This window comes from Cryptomeria japonica, chromosome 5 (genome assembly GCF_030272615.1).
Source record: "Cryptomeria japonica chromosome 5, Sugi_1.0, whole genome shotgun sequence".
Taxonomy (NCBI): domain Eukaryota; kingdom Viridiplantae; phylum Streptophyta; class Pinopsida; order Cupressales; family Cupressaceae; genus Cryptomeria; species Cryptomeria japonica.
This window is the reverse complement of record NC_081409.1, coordinates 438,006,033-438,026,404: the sequence shown is the minus strand read 5'-3', so window position 1 is coordinate 438,026,404 and position 20,372 is coordinate 438,006,033.

The following is a 20,372-nucleotide window of genomic DNA, read 5'->3' as shown; positions in this document are numbered from 1 at the left end:
TAAGTGGTCTTGATTTCAATGCATTATAAAATCCTCATGAAAAGCATATGTTGAGAATGAACTTTTGGCACAATATCCAAAAAAAAAAAATAGCACCACTGAAATCTACACAAAAAATCATGCACTTTCAAAAAAAGAATCACCTTGATATGAGGTCATATGTGAAAGTTATGGTCCTTCGAAGTTCACAAAATGAGAACTGTGTAGTGTAACGACTGAGAATCTGCAATTTCGGAAAAATCTTTGCATCAAAATAAAAAAACGGCTACACTAGTGCATAGAGCACAAAAAAAAAATCTAGAATCAAAAAAAAATTCTTGGAAAATGGAGTCCATATGAGCAAGAACGAAGCATTTGAAAACGACCTTCAAAACTGTAATAGCCAATGGAGAGGGGTCCTGCTGTAACTTTCTAAGTGCGTTTCTACAAAATATATAGTCTGCATGAAAAAACTAAAAGATACCCAAATGGTTTTTTTGTGCTGCGAACAAAACTCAGAAGGCATTTTTCTATTTGATGTATAGAAGATGTAGATCCAGTGTAAATAGAATGTCTTTAGATACAAAAAATGACCCCAGCAACCAAAAAACAACATGCAAAGGCTAAATCAGCTACCAAAGTCAAGAGAAGGAATGTTGGAACTTGCAATATTGATTGAAAACCCCAAATATGCAAGATGGTTGTCAGATTTGATCTTGAAACCCTAGTTTTGCAACTGTGTATGATGATCTCTGATTTCGGTGAAATGAAAGCCATATTTTGACTTTCTCAAGCCTCCTAGATGCATTGGAATAGCCATAGATGCTTCCAGTATAACCAAAAATGCTGCAATCACTCAAATTTCATAAAACACATGTGCAAACCCTAGCGATAAAAAAATTTCGTCAAACTTTTCTGATTCTCAAGATCATCCAAAGATGCAAGAGAAGAGCATACTAGGTTTTTTGAAAAACTATAATAAGATTTATTAGCCCCCCCCCCCCACCCCCACCGCCTCAAATCTCTCAAATATGGAAACTAAAATCTACTCTTGCACATAAAATAGCTCTAATACCATGATAAAATCTGAAAAGATTATAAACCTAGAAAACTAGTGCAAATGAATAGATATCTAAACTATGAATGCAAATGATATGAAATCACAGTAGCAACACAGAGTTAGTCTCCAAGAGAGTAATGCAAATGCTAGAAGAAAAATAACATTAAGAGGATGCAAAATCAGGAGATGCCAAATACAAGTCAGGTAGCATGCTTTTATAGACCGGGGAGAGGGAAGAGGTGGCTATACCGACCAATCAAGAGCAACCATCTCTTGGACTAAAGATAGAAAGTATCTTCCCAAGATAGAAAATGGATGCACACATGTAGGAAGGTGACACCTCATAACCACTCACCTAATTAAGCATGATTTATTAACCTAAGCAAGATTAAAAGAATTGTAGAAAAAACTTAGGAATATATGGAAAAAATAAATAACCCACTAGGAAATAAAAACCTACACTAACAAATCTAGCACCCTGTTCATGGTTTAGGAGAGAAAATGAAGAAAAAACAAAGTAAAAACATGCTTTTCACGAGAAAATAAGACCCAATTTTTTTTTTAAAACTTTTTTTGATAGGCACTACGTACACGGTTTTTTTGGGATTATTAGCACATATGCACTCATTTTCCTATAAGTATCACATACGTGCTCATTTTCCTAGAGGTAGCGGATACGCGCTACTTTCCCTAAAAGTAGTGCATACGCGCTACCTTCTCTAGACTCGGGAACAACAAACCTAAGCGTGTACGCGGTCATTTTAAATTTTAAAATCGCATGCGCGCTGCTTGTTTTTCCATGTTTTTTTTGGGTGGTGTCCACTTTTCTGACCACCATCTTTGTGTACATACCATTAGCCAGTGTTAATTCACTTGAGTGTTTGCCACAAATACTTGTGTGAACTTCATTCAAAACTTTCTCAGATTCTTCTTGTTCAAGACATCTCAATAAAGTGCTATCTAGACCTTGCCTATATAAGGTATCAGCAATAATAGGATAGAGAGATGACTAACAGATAAAATTTCTTCTTTGATTGTGGGATAGGTCAGGAAGAAGGATATTCTCTTTTAAGTACTAATAAGTTTGGTCGTATAAGAATTGATTGGTTCCTGATATATGGCAAATCATGTAGGTATGTTGGGGTTGAATGGTAGGGGTTAAGATATCTTCAACGAGGAATTCGTAACGTTGTTGATTCCCCTGATTCTGCAAGAGATGCTATTGTAGCCATTGCATCTCCTTCTTTGTTCTAATTTCTTAGGATTTGAGTGAATGATACTTCTTCAAAGTTTTCTTTAAAATCTTCTACCAGCTATTTGCAGGGCATGAGCTTGTCATCCTTAGTTTGATAATCATCATTTATTTGGTTGATGATAAGCTATGAATCACTATAGACATGTAATTCCTTGATATTCCATTCCATAGCCATTTTGAGCCCAATAGTCAATGCTTCATATTCTATAGTATTGGTTGTGCATGGAAACCACAGTCTATATGATTTTGGAATTGTGTGTCCCTAAGGTGTGATGAACAAAATTCCTGTGCCTAATCTATATTGCGTATAAGAACCATCAAAGTATAATTCCCAAAATTTTGCACTTACTGTCAAAATGTCTGCATTAGGAAATTCAATGTGCAATGGTATATCATTTTGTAAAGGTGCTTCAGCTAATTGATTAGCAATGACCTGTCCTTTGATAGCTTTTCAATCAACATACTCTATATCAAATTCACTCAATATCATAACCCATTTGGCTAGTCTGCCTGTCAAAGTTGACTTGTTCAACAAATACTTTAGTGGATCTATCTTTGCTATTAGTTTCACAGAATGAGTCAGCATATAATGTCGCATGTTCTAAGTTGCAAATACAACTGCTAGACATGTCTTATTTATTGATGTATAATTCCATTCATAGCCGACAAGTATTCTACTGACATAATACACTGCTCTTTCTTTTCCTTCTTCATCATGTTGTGCTAGGAGAGCACCTAATGATACGTTTATTGCTGATATATAGAGTAACAATGGTTTCCCTTTGATTGGTGATACCAGTACTAGAGGATTCATGAGATATTCTTTGATTTGCATAAAAACCTCTTCACATTTATGATCCTATTTGAATGGAATGTTCTTATGTAAAAGATGAGTGAAAGGATGACATCTATCTACTAATTGAGAGACAAATCTTCTGATTGATCGCAATCTTCCTTGTAAAGATCGCAATTGACTTATGTTCCTAGGTGACTCCATTTTCATGATGGCTTTGACCTTTTCAAGATCTGCTTCAATTCCACGAGATGATATAATGTACCCAAGAAGTTTTCTAGAGGTTACTCCAAATGCACATTTCTTTGATTTAATCTCAACTGATATCTTTCCAGCCTATCAAAGATCTTGTTTAAGATATTCAAATGTTCTTGTCTTGCATGAGATTTTGCAACTATATCATCTACATAATCTTCCATAAATGTATGCATCATATCATGGAAAATTGTCGCCATAGTTCTTTGATAAGTTGCTCCTGCATTCTTAAGCCCAAATGGCATAACATTCCAGCAATAAGTACTCCATGCACAAGTGAATGTTGTCTTTTCTTGATCTTCAAGGGCGATTCTCATTTGATTGTATCCTGAGAATCCATCCATTAATGAAAACATCTCATGCCCTACTAATAAGTCCATAGTTATATCAATGTTGGGTAATGGGAAATCATCTTTGGGACATGCTTTGTTCAAATCTCTGAAATCGGTGCAGACTCATGCTTTTATCTGGTTTTGAAACTAGCACAATGCTTGAAACCCATTCTGGATAGGCAACAGGTCTTATGAAACCCACATCTAATAGTTTCTTTAGCTTGGATTTTACAAGAAGAGCGATGTGTGGATGCATCTTCCTTAGCTTTTGTTTAACTGGTTTTTCTTTTAAATCCACATTGAGATCATGTATTATAAGATCTAGATTAAGTCCTGGCATGTCTGCATGGGACCAAGAAAAAATTATTTTTCTTTGTTTGAAGAATTCTATGTATTCTTTCCTCTCTTTATCTGATAATGAGGAAACAAAATGAAGTATCTTGGGATCCTTTGATGTGCCAATGTTTATTGCTTCTATTGGTTCTATTAGAATAGAAAATCTCTCCTAAAAATATGCAGGGAGGATGTCAAATTTTCCATCTTCTGGTGCCTCAAAGAGGTTTTTACCATCAGATATGTACTTTATTTTTCCTCTTGATTGATCTAGTGTTGCCATGAAATGGTTTTCAACACTAGGTCTCTTTCCTTGTTTTATTTCAATTTCATGTCTGGAAAGTTTGGCATTCTCTTGACTGCAAAAAATGTTACTTGATTCCGCAATGGAAGATATCTTAGGTGTTATGAGTTTGACAACATTAAGATACTTAACTAAGCCATGATCATTGGAAAAGACATCCAATTCAGGGTTTTCTAGATTATCCCAATCAATTAGTTCTGGATGAAGAAGGGGTAATTCATAATCATCATCATTGTTAGGTGCTTCAAAGCTCATGACATAATAGTCATATTTTGGCGTAGAGTAGGGAATATCATAGATAGAATGATCTTGAGGATAGTCTTTCCCAAGTGTTCTCCAATTAGTTCTAACAAAATCAGTATTAGTATTTTGTAGTTCACACTCAAATGGCTCTTCATCTGACATTTGTCCCTTAAATGAATGGATTATATCAACACACATGTATTTAGTATTGCAAGTTCCTTCTTGATTATTTTCAATAAACTCATTTGTAATATGAAGTTGACATACTTGTGTACATGATATAGAGGATTCTTTTTCTAGCTTTTGTCTTCTTTCAAAATCATCTTCTTCTAGACTAATAGTCAATCCTACTTGACCATCTCTTAGTTCTTCTATGGTTCTGCCATACCTTGGTACATCTCACTCCTCATTTGATATAAATCTGATATTTCTAGATGCTTGATCCATATCTATTTGTGCTTCTTGTGGTGTTACTTCTTAGTCTTTTTCATCCCCTTTCTTTTGTTGTCTTGTATATGCCTCTTTTCTCTAGATTCTGAGTTCCTCTTGTCTTCTTTCTAACTCTATCTTTTGTTTTGTAACATACAAGTCTTCCTTTGTGATAGCTTCTTGCTCTTCATTTTTTTCTTCACTTGATATACTAGATGAGACATCTGGACCCCATTCATATTCATTTGAATCTATCTTTGAACCATTGTCTAGAACTACACCACTATACCACATAGGAAAGTTGTATGGTGCAAAAAGTTCCCTGATTTCTGCCATCTCTACTTTCACTGCTTCTGGAATATCTTGTTTAGATTTTGCATTTCTCGTATTCCTTGAACTTGTTGACAAGATTCTTCTTTTCTTTTGATTGCAATCTCCTCTTCTTGTTTCTCATGTTCTTCTTGTTTCTGCTTATTGGCTACTATTTCTACTGCCTGATGTAGCTTTTCTTGCCATTGTTCTTCTTTAGAGACTGATTTCTTTCTCCACTTTGGTTGTTGATAATTATGGTGCTTTTGATTTGATTTTAGATATCCAAGTCCTGATTTATCTTCTTTCGATTGTGAGTGAGGACAAATAGGTTCTGAAACACCTTGATGTCGCTTACCAATTGGTCATTTTCCTTCATATCCCATTTTTTGCATGATCTTATAACCATTGCCATATTGTTCTATGGGAATATTGACTTTTGTATTTGTTTCTATAGTTTCATTTTCATCTCTGTACAACCAACCAAGAATGTCCTTGTCTTCAGTTTCTTATTCAAGTGTTCTAGCTCTAACAAATGCTCCATGAAACATGTCTTTTGATTTCTCTAAGGTCTGTGATTAGATATTTGTAGGCTTTCCATATGATTTAGGTGAAAGTGGAAAATTATGCAAAGAATATTTTCCCATTCCTTCATCATTTAATTTGAGCTTTTTCTCGAAGGTTTTCCATAACTTTTCTTGAATTTCTTTGGCAGGATATACTAATTCTCTATTATGTGGAACTCTTGTATCTTGTGTTGGCTTCAGATTATTGTAATATTGGCTAGAGTCTGCAATTATAGTGACCTCTTGTCCTTCATGAGGAAACTTTACACATTGATGATATGTAGAATGAACTACTTGCATATTGTGAATACATGGTGTAGTCACATAAATCTGTCCACTTAATTAAATGAATACTTAGTATTTATTTGATTATTTAACCATCAATTAATAATTAATTAAATTAATATTTAATTAATTCATCTTAACCCTCTTCTCCTATTAATTAAATAAATTATTCAATTTATTTGATTTAATTCACTTAACCAAATTCAGACCATTAATTAAATAAATAAATCATATTTATTTAATTAAATCTTCTCTCACATTTAAATAAATTAATATTTATTTAAATCCCCCAAAATCCCACCTCTCACATTTAAATAAATAAATCATTTATTTAAATCACCTTTATCCTCCACCCACTTGTATTTTCCTACAAAAGCAAGTTGCACAATTATTTTAAATAAATAATTTATTTAAATCACCTTTATCCTCCACCCACTTGTATTTTCCTACAAAAGCAAGTTGCACAACTATTTTAAATAAATTATTTATTTAAAATCCTATTTATCCTCACCCACTTGAAACCTTTAATGGTTTCCCTTAAAGTATTCAAACTTGATGGCTTTAAAGTCTTCAAACTTGATGGCTTCCTTCTATAGTCTTCTTAAAGACTTTAATGGTTTTCCTTAAAGTCTTCAAGCCTTTAATGGTTTCCCTCAAAGTCTTCAAGCATTTTAATGCTTTATCTTCTTTTTCTCATTTAAATAAATTAATATTTATTTAAATATTTATCCAAATTCAACTTACACCATTTAATTGAAATAAATGATTTTATTTTAATTGAAAATACCAAAATTTCTCCCACTTGCATTTTCCTACAAAATCCACTTGCATGCCTAAACCCCTTCTAAATTCTTCTAAACCCTTCCTAATTAGCCTAAATTCATCCCTTAAATATTGTCACATTCCTAAGCAAATTGGAGTCACTTCTCAAAGACTCCAAAGTCTTTGAAAAGCAATTAATGCTTTGTGTGTTCAACAAATTAACCCTCAAAGTCTTGGATAACCTTTGAAAGCTTCCAACCTTCAACCACTAAATGGCTCAAAGTCTTTGATAACCATTGAAGGCTTCCAACCTTCAACCACTTAATCCCCAAAGTCTCCAATAACCATTAATGGTTAATTCAACCCTCCCACATGGTTAAAACATTTGTTTTGACTCAACCTCTACCCAACCCAAAGGTCTCATCAGGCCATTAATGCTTTGACCATGATTATCTCTTAAACATTTGCACAAAGGTTTATCCTTGGATTAACTCTTAATCCAATGGGTAATCTTAATTTAGACTTGACCCTTACCTTCTAGATAACCATGAGGTCTTCTCAGGCCTTTAATGCCTCCAACCTCTTCTCTCAACCCAATCCTATGTTGAAACTTGTCACCATTTTATTGGTGCCAATTGTGCACATGGATCCCCAACTTTCAATCCTAACCCTTGTTAAGATTGCTCAATCTTAACCCTTCATTTCCCTATTTCTTCTATAAATAGAACCCTTCTCCTCAAGCAAAAGAAGAAGCATTTTAGAGTATTGTTGTTATACTGGCATTAGCATAGAGCTTTTTCATAGCATCACTATCTACTCTTGCATAGTATTTAGCTTTTCATTTCATATTTGAAGCTTAGTATTAAATCTCAATCCTCCATAAGCATCCATAGTGCAAAAAGCTGCTGAGAGCTACACTCATTTGGGACTTGGAGAGGAGAGGAACAAGGGAGGAGCTACACTCTTGTGCTCTTGTGTGTGTTGCCATCAAACAGATTTTCTAATCCTTTTTGCAGAGCATCATTTGGTGAACCCGACGTGAATCCAAACACCAAAAAGATCAATTTTTTTTTTTTTTAACCAATAACATGTTTGAATGTTGAAAATGTCACACAGGTTGCGATTTTGACACTGTTTTGGTGCGTTTGGCATTATTTTGGCGCTATTCCCCCTGTTTTAGTGTTTTTCCCTTCTCTGTCTTTCCCTTTCTTTTAATACGTTTGTGTTAAATAGTGCCTCTGTTCAAACGCAGACTAGCGCTATTGTAACAAAACGTTGTACAAATCACTTTGTAACCAAAAAAAATAAAAAACCAAAAAAAAAAAAAAAACTTTAGGCTTGTAGAAGCCCACCAAATAGGCGGATTTTACTAACTATTTTTCTCTTTTGTGCAGATTTAAATTAGATTAAAGAGTAGATTTATATTTTTTACTAACTTGTTTTTGAAGTTGGTTTTAAAAATGAATTCACTTTTTATTTCGGTTTAAAATTAACTTCACATTTCAAGTTTGGGCTTTTAAAAAAGAATCACACATTTGTTTGGGGCTCTTAAAAAGAATTTCATTGTTCAAAGGTAAAAAGAACCACAAACTTATACAAAAACAACTTTATTTTTTTTGCAAGTTAGGAAACAAACTTCGTTTTGGTGCTTAAAATCAACAAGGCAAATTTTATTTCTTGCATCAAGATAAAACTCACAATCCACACTTCCATTTTTGGTGCAAATAAAATTCACAATCAACTTGTCTCATTTTCAAAGCAATTTTACTTCATGCAAACGTGTTTTTCATTAAGTTGACCAGGATTTTCAAATTCTAGTTTACTCAAACAATTGCCTTTGAAAATTAAAAAGAACACCATGATTGTTGGAGCAACATCTCCAAATAGTTAGATCACATTGCAATGATAGATTAAAAAGAACAGGTGTTTTTCGTGCTTGGCACACTTGTGCAAAGAGTTGGTCGAGTGGTCCTACTTCTAACACACACTATCCTCTCCCTTGGCTTTCGTGGTCCTAGGTGCAAGAGAAAAGTGTTAGTAACACTCACATTTTATCTTTTTAAGAGAGGCCTGCCAAGGGATCGATACTCTTGGGAACGACCTCGAGCGGTAAATCCTTCGAGCCGCTATAGAAATCAGGTGAGAGCGAAAGCTGTAGCCTTGGGTATAGCTGTTCCTACAGTGTAACTGGCCGAAAGGACAAATGGGCCCCACCACCAGTTACAAGGCTCTTAAGTGAGTCACTGCAGAATGAACTTATGTCCAAAGCCATCGAACATGACTAAACACTTTTAAGTAGTAGCCCACCTGTTCTATTGATTGAGGATATTTGAGGTATAATTTAGTGCAAGAGCATAGATGGTTTTGCTCCCAAGATACTCACCATACATATTTCCTTGAGTAGAAACATAGCTTTTTGAAAAGTCACTTGTGACTTGATAAAAGTGGTGACTCCCCCATCATAGGGATCATCTATTTGTTATGCTCGTGCAAGACTTAGTATATCACATCCTTACCTGCCACGGCGGGATTCATAAGGTATGTAGTACCAAAGTCGAAGAAATATCAAGATGTGGGCTAAATTTATCACAACTGGCCATTTGACCTTAGGGATAAAAAGTGTTTGAAGTGTGTTCGTTTTACAGACCTAGTGCGAATTGAGCCGACTTCAGGCTTTGGAAATACACCTTAAAATAAATCTAAAGGAAGGGTCAAAAACAAGTCCAAGGATTGGGTTGATCTAGACCCATACTCATTTGTGCCTTTGGGGGCAACATTCTTGTGTTTGTGTGCTTGCTTTGTTTTCTTGTCAAAAAAAAATCAGAAAATCAATCCCAAAAACAAAGTATTCATCCAACATCTGTCAAAACAACCAAAAGTACCAAAAACAAAGTGCAAAACAACAAAGAGACAAATTTTATGACCATTCTTCACATCTTGCGAAAGAAGAAGTGTCATCAGAATATCACCTTGAAAAGGAGACCACTAAGCTCAAAGGCTTTGATCAAAAGGAGGAAATTCTTCTATCTCAATAGACAAATTTTTGTCTCACATAGAGTCTTTCTACATCGCATGCGTCTATACCTTCAAGGTAAAACAAACGAGTTTGATTCAGAATCATTGAACCGCAGAGCTTTTATGCAATATAGAGCTCTGAGTTATCACAAAAATCAAGGAGGAAAGATAAATCCCCACTTCTTCCCAAACATCTGTATCACCTACAACACAGCTCGAGAAGTGCCACCAACACCTGAAAGGGAAGAAGAAGAGTTTGTCCCATTTGTGACACAAAGTTTTTATTGAAGTTGAAAACATTTTCATCCATCATTTCATTCATACATCATCACTTCATCATCAATCCATCCCAAAACTCTCAAAACATTAAGAGGTTCTTGTCCCAAGATTCCTTTTTAGATATTGCTTGAAATCAAACACATCACATCACTTTTAGATTGTTTCTACATCTAGGATAAGCTCATCCTAAGAGACACATCTACGCAGGTTAAAACTAGTTCATGAGTGAATCCTCTCATTACTAGGTAGTCAAAATCTGTAACACATCTCAGATTTCTCTACACCTTATCACATCCAAACTCATCAAAACAAACAAGCAATTCAAAGAAAGAATTCTGGTTACATTTACCTTTAGAGTGCTAGAGATCTACAAATCACCAATCATCAATCTTTCATCAATAACTCATCATCATCTTCAATCAACTTCAACACAAACTTACAAACAAAATGGCTCAAACCCGATCGCGATCAAGGCAACGAGAAATAGAAATTGAGGAAGAAGAAGACAACCTCAATGAATTTCAAGAAGCACTTGGAGGAACTGTAACTGATGAAAACCCAAGTACTCCCACTCCTTCAACAATTGAAACGGCTCAGCATAACCCTCACTTCAACAAATTATTTGATGAAATATTAAGGAGCAATGCGGATGCTCACTTCTTAAAACTCGCTCAAGAAGGAGCCAAACTCCCCTCAGACTTTGATCTTGCCCAATTAAGACAAGCATCAGAAAGACAAAGTCACCATGAGGAGGAAAGGGGTAGAAATCACATTAGATATAACATTCCTCGAGGTAACCCACCACCTCCTCCTCCAAATGAAATAGAGATGTTGCGGCAACAAGTCGAGAATCTCGCCCAACAACTTCATAGTGGTGTTAAAACCAATCAATTCTCACTTAACGACATCTGTCCCTATCCGTTTGACAGGAATCTTTATATGCCACCCTTTCCACGCGGGTTCGAAACACCAAAATTCGAAAAATATAGAGGAAAGGGGGATCCCCGTGATCATGTCCGAGAATTTCATTCTGCTTGTCTTGAAGTAGCTTATGAGGACACATACCTAATGCGCCTTTTTCCCCAAAGCTTGGGAGGAACAACCACATCATGGTTTTCCCGACTTCCAGGTGGCATTAGAACATTTGAGGAACTCATCCAGAAGTTCCTATCTCATTACTCTTATAACATTGAACGTGACATCACCATGGCTGATCTATGCAACACCAAACAAAAACCAGGTGAATTATTCACAGTATTCCTGCAACGATGGCGCCAAATGTCTAGCAGACGTTCTCTTCAGTTACCTGAACGAGAACTAGTGGAAATTTTCATTTCCAACTTAAACGAAGAAATGGAATTTCACCTGGATGTCAAAGATACCGATTCTTTTAACGATATGATCACCAAAGGTATAAAGTGTGAACGGGCACTCATCAAAAAAGGACTCATCAAAATCTTTAATGAACCCAAAGATGGTCCTCGCCCGCGCTTCAATAGTGATAAACCAAACTTCTGGAACAAGAATAAGAATATCGTCAACGATGGGGTTGTGGATGCTCGGACTGTCCAAAATGCACAACCTGTGGTTCGGTTTGCAGGACAAAATCCTCCACCTCAAAATAACACAAATGTTCCTCTTAATCAAGGTCGCATCACATCTCATGATGAACCAAGACCTCGTCCACAAAAACAAAAACGCACATACACTCCCTTAGGGGAACCCATTGAAACAGTGATGCGACAACTCATTTCTCAGAATTTGATCACTTTACCTAAGTTATCAAATTATGAGCCTCAAGTCAAACCGGCATGGTGGAGAGATACTGAACATTGTGAGTTCCATCAAGGAAGAGGACATAAGACAAGTAATTGTCATCGATTGAAAGATCTCATTCAGGATCTTATTGACCGAGGAGAAATTGAAATTGAAGGACATGACCCAAAAACAACCAATAATGATCATCAGATGTTCAAGAATCCACTTCCATCACAAGATCAAAGGGGTCCTTCCACTTCCAGACGAGGTCCTGATACCACTGATTATACGCAGGCTGCGTATAATTACACTGTCAATCACCTGTATGATGCCAGTGAACAAATTGCAACTATCACCTTCAAAAATCCCACCTCAAATTGCAATGTTGTTACGCGTCGCGGCAAAGTTACCATCAAGGCAGCTCCACAGGGCACCACCTCTGTCCCGAAGCAATACAATCTTGTGGAACAATTAGACAAAACCCCTGCACTTATATCCATTTTAGAGCTATTACGCCTGTCACCATCTCATAAAACAATCTTGGATCAAGCACTCCAAGAGGCGTCAGTCCCTGCAAACTTGAATACAGACCAATTTCAAGCCATGGTTGGAAGTCTAAAGTCATCACCTTGTCTCACTTTTTCTGAAAGTGACAACTCTTCCTTCCAGCAACCTCATAATGCCTCACTCCACATTGAAGGCTTTGTCAACCAACACAGGATCAAGCGAGTCTTGATAGATAATGGAGCAGGCCTAAATATTTGTACACTACAGTTGGTCACAGCATTGGGCTATGCAGTAGAATCAGTGGATCCTCGCAAGAAGATCACCATCAAGGCCTATGATGATGCAGAGCGTTCATCCAAAGGAGCTGTGGTACTACCAATCCGAGTGGGCCCTGTGGTAAAGCATATCATTTGTCAGGTTCTGGACCTTCCTCTGCCATATAATCTATTATTAGGGAGACCTTGGATACATGCCATGCAAGCTGTTCCATCTACCTACCATCAATGTATCAAGTTCCCACATAACGGTGTAGAGATCACAATCCTGGGCGATGCAAATCCCTTTGCTTTTTGCCATAATATCAGCCATCAACCAGAGATTACTGTTCCTAATAATAGGGAAGCCATTTCCTCCACATCATATGTAAATCCCGCCTCTCTTGCCAGTTCAAACACCCCTATACCCAAGCAAGAAAAGCTTAAAATGAAAGTAGCAGAGGAAGGTCCTGGAGAATACAACTTGAGTCAACTCTTTTGTGTGGGACAAATGCCCACTTCTCCTAGAACACATGGTAAACCACAGCAGTTGCTCCAGCAACCACTAATCACGCCTCCATGTGCCTTAACGCCTTTCATTCTTGGAAAGAGTCAAGAGGAAGAGACACAAGATGAGGACCTGGTGGACTGGATCTATAAAGATCCCATCACCACTGACAAACCGCAAGTTACACTTCCTACGGAACAATATGGCAAAGGCCTCCTCATTATGCAAAGAATGGGATATGATGGTCAGAGTGCTTTGGGATACTGCAAACAAGGACGACACGAACCTCTACTACCAGAATTCAAGCCCAAAGGTAATACAGGCCTTGGCTTTGAAAAAGAGATCCTTCCTAAACTCAGATTCAAAGGAAAACCCAGCAAACCATTTTGCCCACCTACTGCAAAGAGGATACCTTTCATAATCAAAGCACCATCAAGCACTATCCCCACTGCCCCCTCAAGGCTCACAACTCCACCATCACCAATGTCACTCATCCCATCAAACGAACTAGTAATCCTATCAGCAACACCATTTGTAGCAGCAACTATATTGGAACCCGTAGCAGCATCTATGGCACCAGTAGTTCCAGCAGAAGCCACTGAGTCACCATTACCGATACTTCCAGTGACAAATCCATTAAACCCCATCACAATTCCTGCAACACCGATCACTACAAGGATACATAAACCAATCACACCTGTCGTGTTTAACTCCAAAGACATCCCAGTATGGTATAGCAATCGGATGCTGGAGAGTGATTCAGAGACCGACTCACATGAGTGGGAATTTGATTCAGTGCAACTTAACACTTCAGATGAGGAAGACACATCACCACCTCCACCCCGCAAAGACATCCCTGTTTACGGAGAAGCACAGATAAAGACCACTTGGGTACCTGAGCTGGAAACATCTTCCACAGACCCTACGTCTCATCCTACGCCTGATTCTGATAGGGAGAGTACCATCAACGACCTTCACCACACTATCTTAACCCTCACTGATACATCTCCCGCACTTAACTTAATCGATGAAGTAATGCCCATTATCCACCCTGAACTCATTGAATGGAACCAACCAAATCCCCCATGTCTTGACCTCTTCCAGAACGATGAGGCTATCATTGACTTTTTGGAATTAAGGGATAATCTACCAAGCGGGGATCACAAAGCTGGATTCGCCATTGAACTTAATAGCGCAGCATACTTCGGGGCGGATGCCAAACCTTTCAGCTACAAAAATATAACATTAAAACATGGATCTTCCAGTGAAAACCACACTGTGGCACTGTTTGATCCGACAAAAGTAAAAAGAAAGAGCGTATCCAATGGTGAAAACCTCTCTAAGGCGCCTGAGGATGAAGGGTTTGACATCCTCCCTGCTAGTACACAACAGGAACGATCAACGATTCTTATCGAGGAAACCAAAGAATATAATGTGGGGACTCCTGAAAACCCTCATATCATACATCTGGCATCTCTTCTCACTCCAGAGGAACAGCCTCAATTCATAGAGTTCTTCCAGAAGCGTCAGATCAACTTTGCATGGTCATATGCAGACATGCCTGGGCTTGATCCTGATTTAGTCATGCATCACCTCACCGTAGCAAAAGGAGCCAAACCTGTCAAGCAGAAGCTTCGTAAGATGCATCCTCAGATTGCCGTGCTAGTCAAAACAGAACTCAAGAAACTCCTGGATGTTGGTTTCATTAGACCAATTGATTATGCAGAATGGATCTCCAACATTGTGCCAGTCGGCAAACCAAAAGGGGGCATCCGCATTTGTACTGACTTCAGAGATCTGAATAAGGCATGTCCTAAGGATGACTTTCCCCTACCAAATATCGACATCATAGTGGATCTAACAGCAGGACATGCCATGCTTTCACTCATGGATGGCTTTTCAGGATACAATCAAATAAAGATCGCACCAGAGGACCAACATAAGACAACCTTCACATGTCCATGGGGCACATACTGCTGGAATGTAATGCCTTTCGGTCTAAAGAATGCAGGAGCGACCTATCAAAGAGCAATGACCACCATCTTCCATGACATGATGCATACTATGATGGAAGATTATGTGGATGACTTACTAGCAAAATCACTCACTAGAGAAGGACATCTTCACATCTTAGATAAAATCTTTGATAGACTGGAACAATACCATGTTCGACTCAACCCAAAGAAATGTGTCTTCGGAGTGACCTCCGGGAAGCTTCTAGGATACATTGTCTCAAGCAAAGGTATTGAGGTCGATCCAGCAAAGGTTAAGGCAATCATGGACATGCCACCTCCAAGGAATATCAGTCAGCTAAGGACACTACAAGGACGACTTCAATCCATCCGCAGATTCATTGCACAATTGGCTGATAAGTGTCACCCATTCACACACCTGCTACACAAGAACATCCGCTTTCAGTGGGATGCCCGATGCCAGCAAGCATTTCAGGCGCTTAAAGACTATCTCATGAATCCACCATTGTTGATGCCACCAGATCCAAGTAGACCATTGTTACTTTATATCTCAGCGACAAGTACAGCATTAGGTGTATTACTGGCACAACATAATGCAGAAGGCAAAGAGTGTGCTGTATACTACATCTCTCGTACACTGGTTGGCTATGAACTCAATTACACACCTATTGAGCGAGCTTGCCTAGCAGTAATCCTGGCAGCCACTAAATTGCGGCACTATCTATTAACACACAAGGTACAACTCATTGCAAAGATTGATCCACTCAAGTATTTACTCAGCAAAGCCGCATTGACAGGTCGCTTGGCCAAATGGGTAATGATTCTAAGTGAATTTGACATTGAGTATGTGGACCGTAAGGCTATCAAAGGGCAAGTTATTGCAGATCAGTTGGCCGATGCACCACTCATAGGCGATCATCCTCTCATTTCCAATTTTCCAGATGAAGAGATATTCATGATTACAGAAGCACAGTCATGGAAATTATACTTTGATGGTTCATACACTAGGCACGGCTCGGGGGCAGGCATTCTGTTTATCACACCTCAAGGTGATAGCATCCCGAAGTCTTACAGGCTCACATTTCCATGCACAAACAACATAGCAGAGTATGAGGCCTTGATCACAGGACTCAGATTAGCCATACAATGGAAATTAAAAGAACTGCAAGTATATGGCGATTCCCAACTAGTCATTCGACAAGCAATAGATGAGTATCAGACCAAAGATGATAAACTCATGCCATACAAGCAAATGGTGGACAATCTAAAGACATCATTTACTACTATCACTTTCGAGCAGATACCAAGAGATCAGAATCGAGCTACTGACGCTATGGCTACCATCGCATCTCTACTAGATCTTCCACAGAATTCAACACGCTACGAGTTCTTGGTAGAACAACTTTGGATCCCCGCTTATGATATCCCCGAATCTGAAATGATATGTTGCCTTGTTGGTTCTGAATCCCCATGGTACGGTGAGTTCTACACCTATCTCCGCGATCACACCCTTCCTCCCAACCAATCAAATAACCAACGTAAAACCTTCATTCGCCAAACTGCTCGATATACCATTATTGCCGAAACCCTATACCGACGCAGTCTTGATGGTACTCTCCTTCGATGTCTAGAACAAGGTGAGATAACAAAGGCTTTGGAAGAGGTACATGAAGGAATTTGCAGGACTCACTCAAGTGGTCCATCACTAGCCAAGAAGATCATGCGAGCTGGATACTATTGGCCATCTATGGAAAAGGATTCCTACTACTTTGTTAGGAAGTGCAAAAAATGTCAAGTTCATGGCGACCTAATACATGCACCGGCCCAGGAACTGCAACCAATCACGACACCATGGCCTTTCTGTCAATGGGGCCTTGACCTTGTGGGTAAGATTCATCCATCTTCATCCAATGGCTATAAATTCATTATTACCGCCACCGAATATTTCACCAAGTGGATCGAAGCTGTTCCACTTACCCAAGTCACCGGCAAGCAGATCGCCTCATTCATCCTCAACTACATCATCTGCCGGTATGGTGTGCCCATGTCCATTGTCACAGATAACGGTCTTCCTTTCAAAAATCAGGATGTCCGTGAGCTTTGTGAGAAATTTCATATCCAACACCGCTTTTCCACTCCCTATTACCCACAAGGCAATGGTCAGGCCGAAGCATCCAATAAAAACATATTGAGAATCCTAAAGAAGACAGTCAATGATGCCGGTCGTAATTGGCATGTTCAATTGAATCCAGCATTATGGGCATATCGAACTAGCATTCGAACCCCTACAGGTGCAACTCCTTATTCATTGGTCTATGGTGCAGAAGCTATCTTACCTATTGAGGTTGAGATACCATCATTACGAGTTTCCTTGCATAATCTCATCGATGATGAAGCATACAGAGTCTCACGTCTTCAGGACTTAGAGTTACTTGATGAGAAGCGACAAGCTGCATACAATCACCTCAAAGCCTATCAGCAGCGCATGAGTAGAAGCTACAATCACTGAGTTAGACCTCGTACATTTGAGGTAGGTGATCTTGTTCTTCGAGAGAATCCTCGCAACCAACCAAACAAAGAACATCAAGGCAAGTTTGAATCAAATTGGCTAGGCCCATATGTTGTCACTGCTGTATTTGGGTCCAGGGCATATCAGTTGGCTACATCAGATGGAGAACCGCTCGTAGATCCAATCAACAGCATGCACCTCAAACGGTTTTACACATAAGCTGTACAGAGCATCAGGCTCCCCTGCCTATCAGAAAATACCAAAAAACATTCAGAAAAATGTCCTGAAGAAAATATAAAAACATTCAAAAAAGTAAAGAAAAATCATGCATCCAAATGGTGAACAACCACTCCGGTGGCACCTTGGGTAAGTGCGATGGTGAAAACCTGGCAAATAGGCGCCACTCGTAAAGGCAATGGCTCCAGTATCTTTCAGGCTCGTTGCGATCACATTCATACATACACACATCCATCCATCTAACCATGGCTTGTTATTTGATCTGTCATCCAAGAAAGTACTTCATGCGTCTGGCATCCCGCTTTTTCATAAATCATGTCCAACTTGGGGGCAATGCCCTTACAATCTAGATGATGGAAGTGGATTCTACATTACTGGTGATTCATTGGCAAAAACATTCAAACAATCATCAAAAATCCAAAAACATTCAAAAATATCTCGCAAAAATACCAAAAACATTCAAAACAATTCAAAATCCAAAAACATCGACAAAACCATTGAAAAATCACACAAAAACATGGCAACACCTTGTACATACTCATCCATGCAGATACCAAAACAAACATTGCGACAAACTACTCACACAATGACCATTTACCAAACAACCACACAATCCACATCAACAATCCAACACTGTCTTTAAAACAAGGATGCATCCTTCCTTACCAAAACAAAGACAAGATGATGTTTTCTTTGACAAGAAAATTCTGTTAGGCTGTCAAATACTTGGTTGATTTGTGAGTAATTCATTTGTTTATCTGTATCGGGATCTTTTCAACATTGTTTTGTATCGTTTGTGCATTATTTCCGATGAAGTTCTGGGGCATGTACTAATGGTGTCTACGTGGGAAGTTCACCAAGCTACGTGATCTTATGCCAAATGCAGTCATAGATCACTACGGCTTGCTGACTACAACATATATCTCGACCATATGAGCATGAACCATTACCAAGGATCCTTATTCTTTATTCTTTATGTATATATTGTTTGTTTGCAGGTACAATGCTCATTCTTTGGTTCCTCCTCATCCAATTTGGATAAAGGTTTTTATTTCTTAGTACGGTATGCACTTGTCTCAGGATATGATCAGCCTAAGATCAAGGAGGACGATCCAAGTCATGCATGAACGGAGATAATCCTTGTCTGTTCCGCAAGCAATACTCAGGTCAACTTGATCCATTATATCAAGTTGCTTGTATTAACTTGCTATATCAAAATCCATGTAAGAAATACTCTAGTCATCTTGAATCTTTATGTCAAGTTGCTTGTATTTTCTTACAACATTTTAAAGCTCAATGATGAAAATAGAGCACTATGGATCGTCATTCCATCTCATCTGTATATATTGCATTTCGTTGCATTCCACCCATCCATACATTCATAATAGCTGCATATCATGCATACGTAGTCATAATAATGCATACTCTATTTTACTCATCTTCTTCCATAGGACTCGATCCTAGTCCTCCATATCTTCTATCTAATATCAAATCCCCCCTCACCCTCCCTATCTTGATCATCAACATCATCCTAATCCCTTCATCGCTTCCCATCCTCACTCATCCACAAAATTAAGAAAGTTACTCTATTTTGCACATATACATCGACTCCCACACACCTAGACTATCAACAGATACTCTGATCAAGTATCTTCGGGTCTCAACAGGTAATCGATTATGGCAATCCTAGACTATATCAGGCATTTATCATAATGACCTAGTCTCAACGGGGCTGCCATGATTCCCCACAACCATCCATCACACGCACACACTATCAATTGATCAACCAATCAAACACAATCCAACGGACAATTACATCAATTGTCTGCGTCTCAACGAGTATTTTGCTTCATATACCTTGACTTCATCGGGCAATTACATCAATTGTCTAAGTCACCATCAGGTCACTTTGATTCACTTACTCAGACTTTATCCTGTCCAAGCGACCAACTGACATCAACTGTCACGCTTTGACTTGACCGGGGCAATTAAACCGATTGCACCAGATTGTCCAAACAATTTTGATCAATTGTATAGCATCAATCCAAACCCCACACTACATCTGCTATGTATCTCTTGCATGACCTCAGGGTATTCGTTGGCTTGTTGTTTCTTCATATTCACTCCATTTTCTCCCATTCTTTCATCATTAGTTCTAATTTCTTCTATTCTACCTCCCCTTCGCTTTTCATTCTTTTTCGAGAGATCGCCCGATTTTTCAAAAAAAATCGGCCCATCCCTCGAGGGGGCATACCACCCATTAAATTTACATTTTATGGGGCATTTCTTCACACCTATTTTTCTTTCTTTGAAACGACGCGATAAACCGCACCGTCTCAAAGAGGGGCAAATGTAGTCACATAAATCTGTCCACTTAATTAAATGAATACTTAGTATTTATTTGATTATTTAACCATCAATTAATAA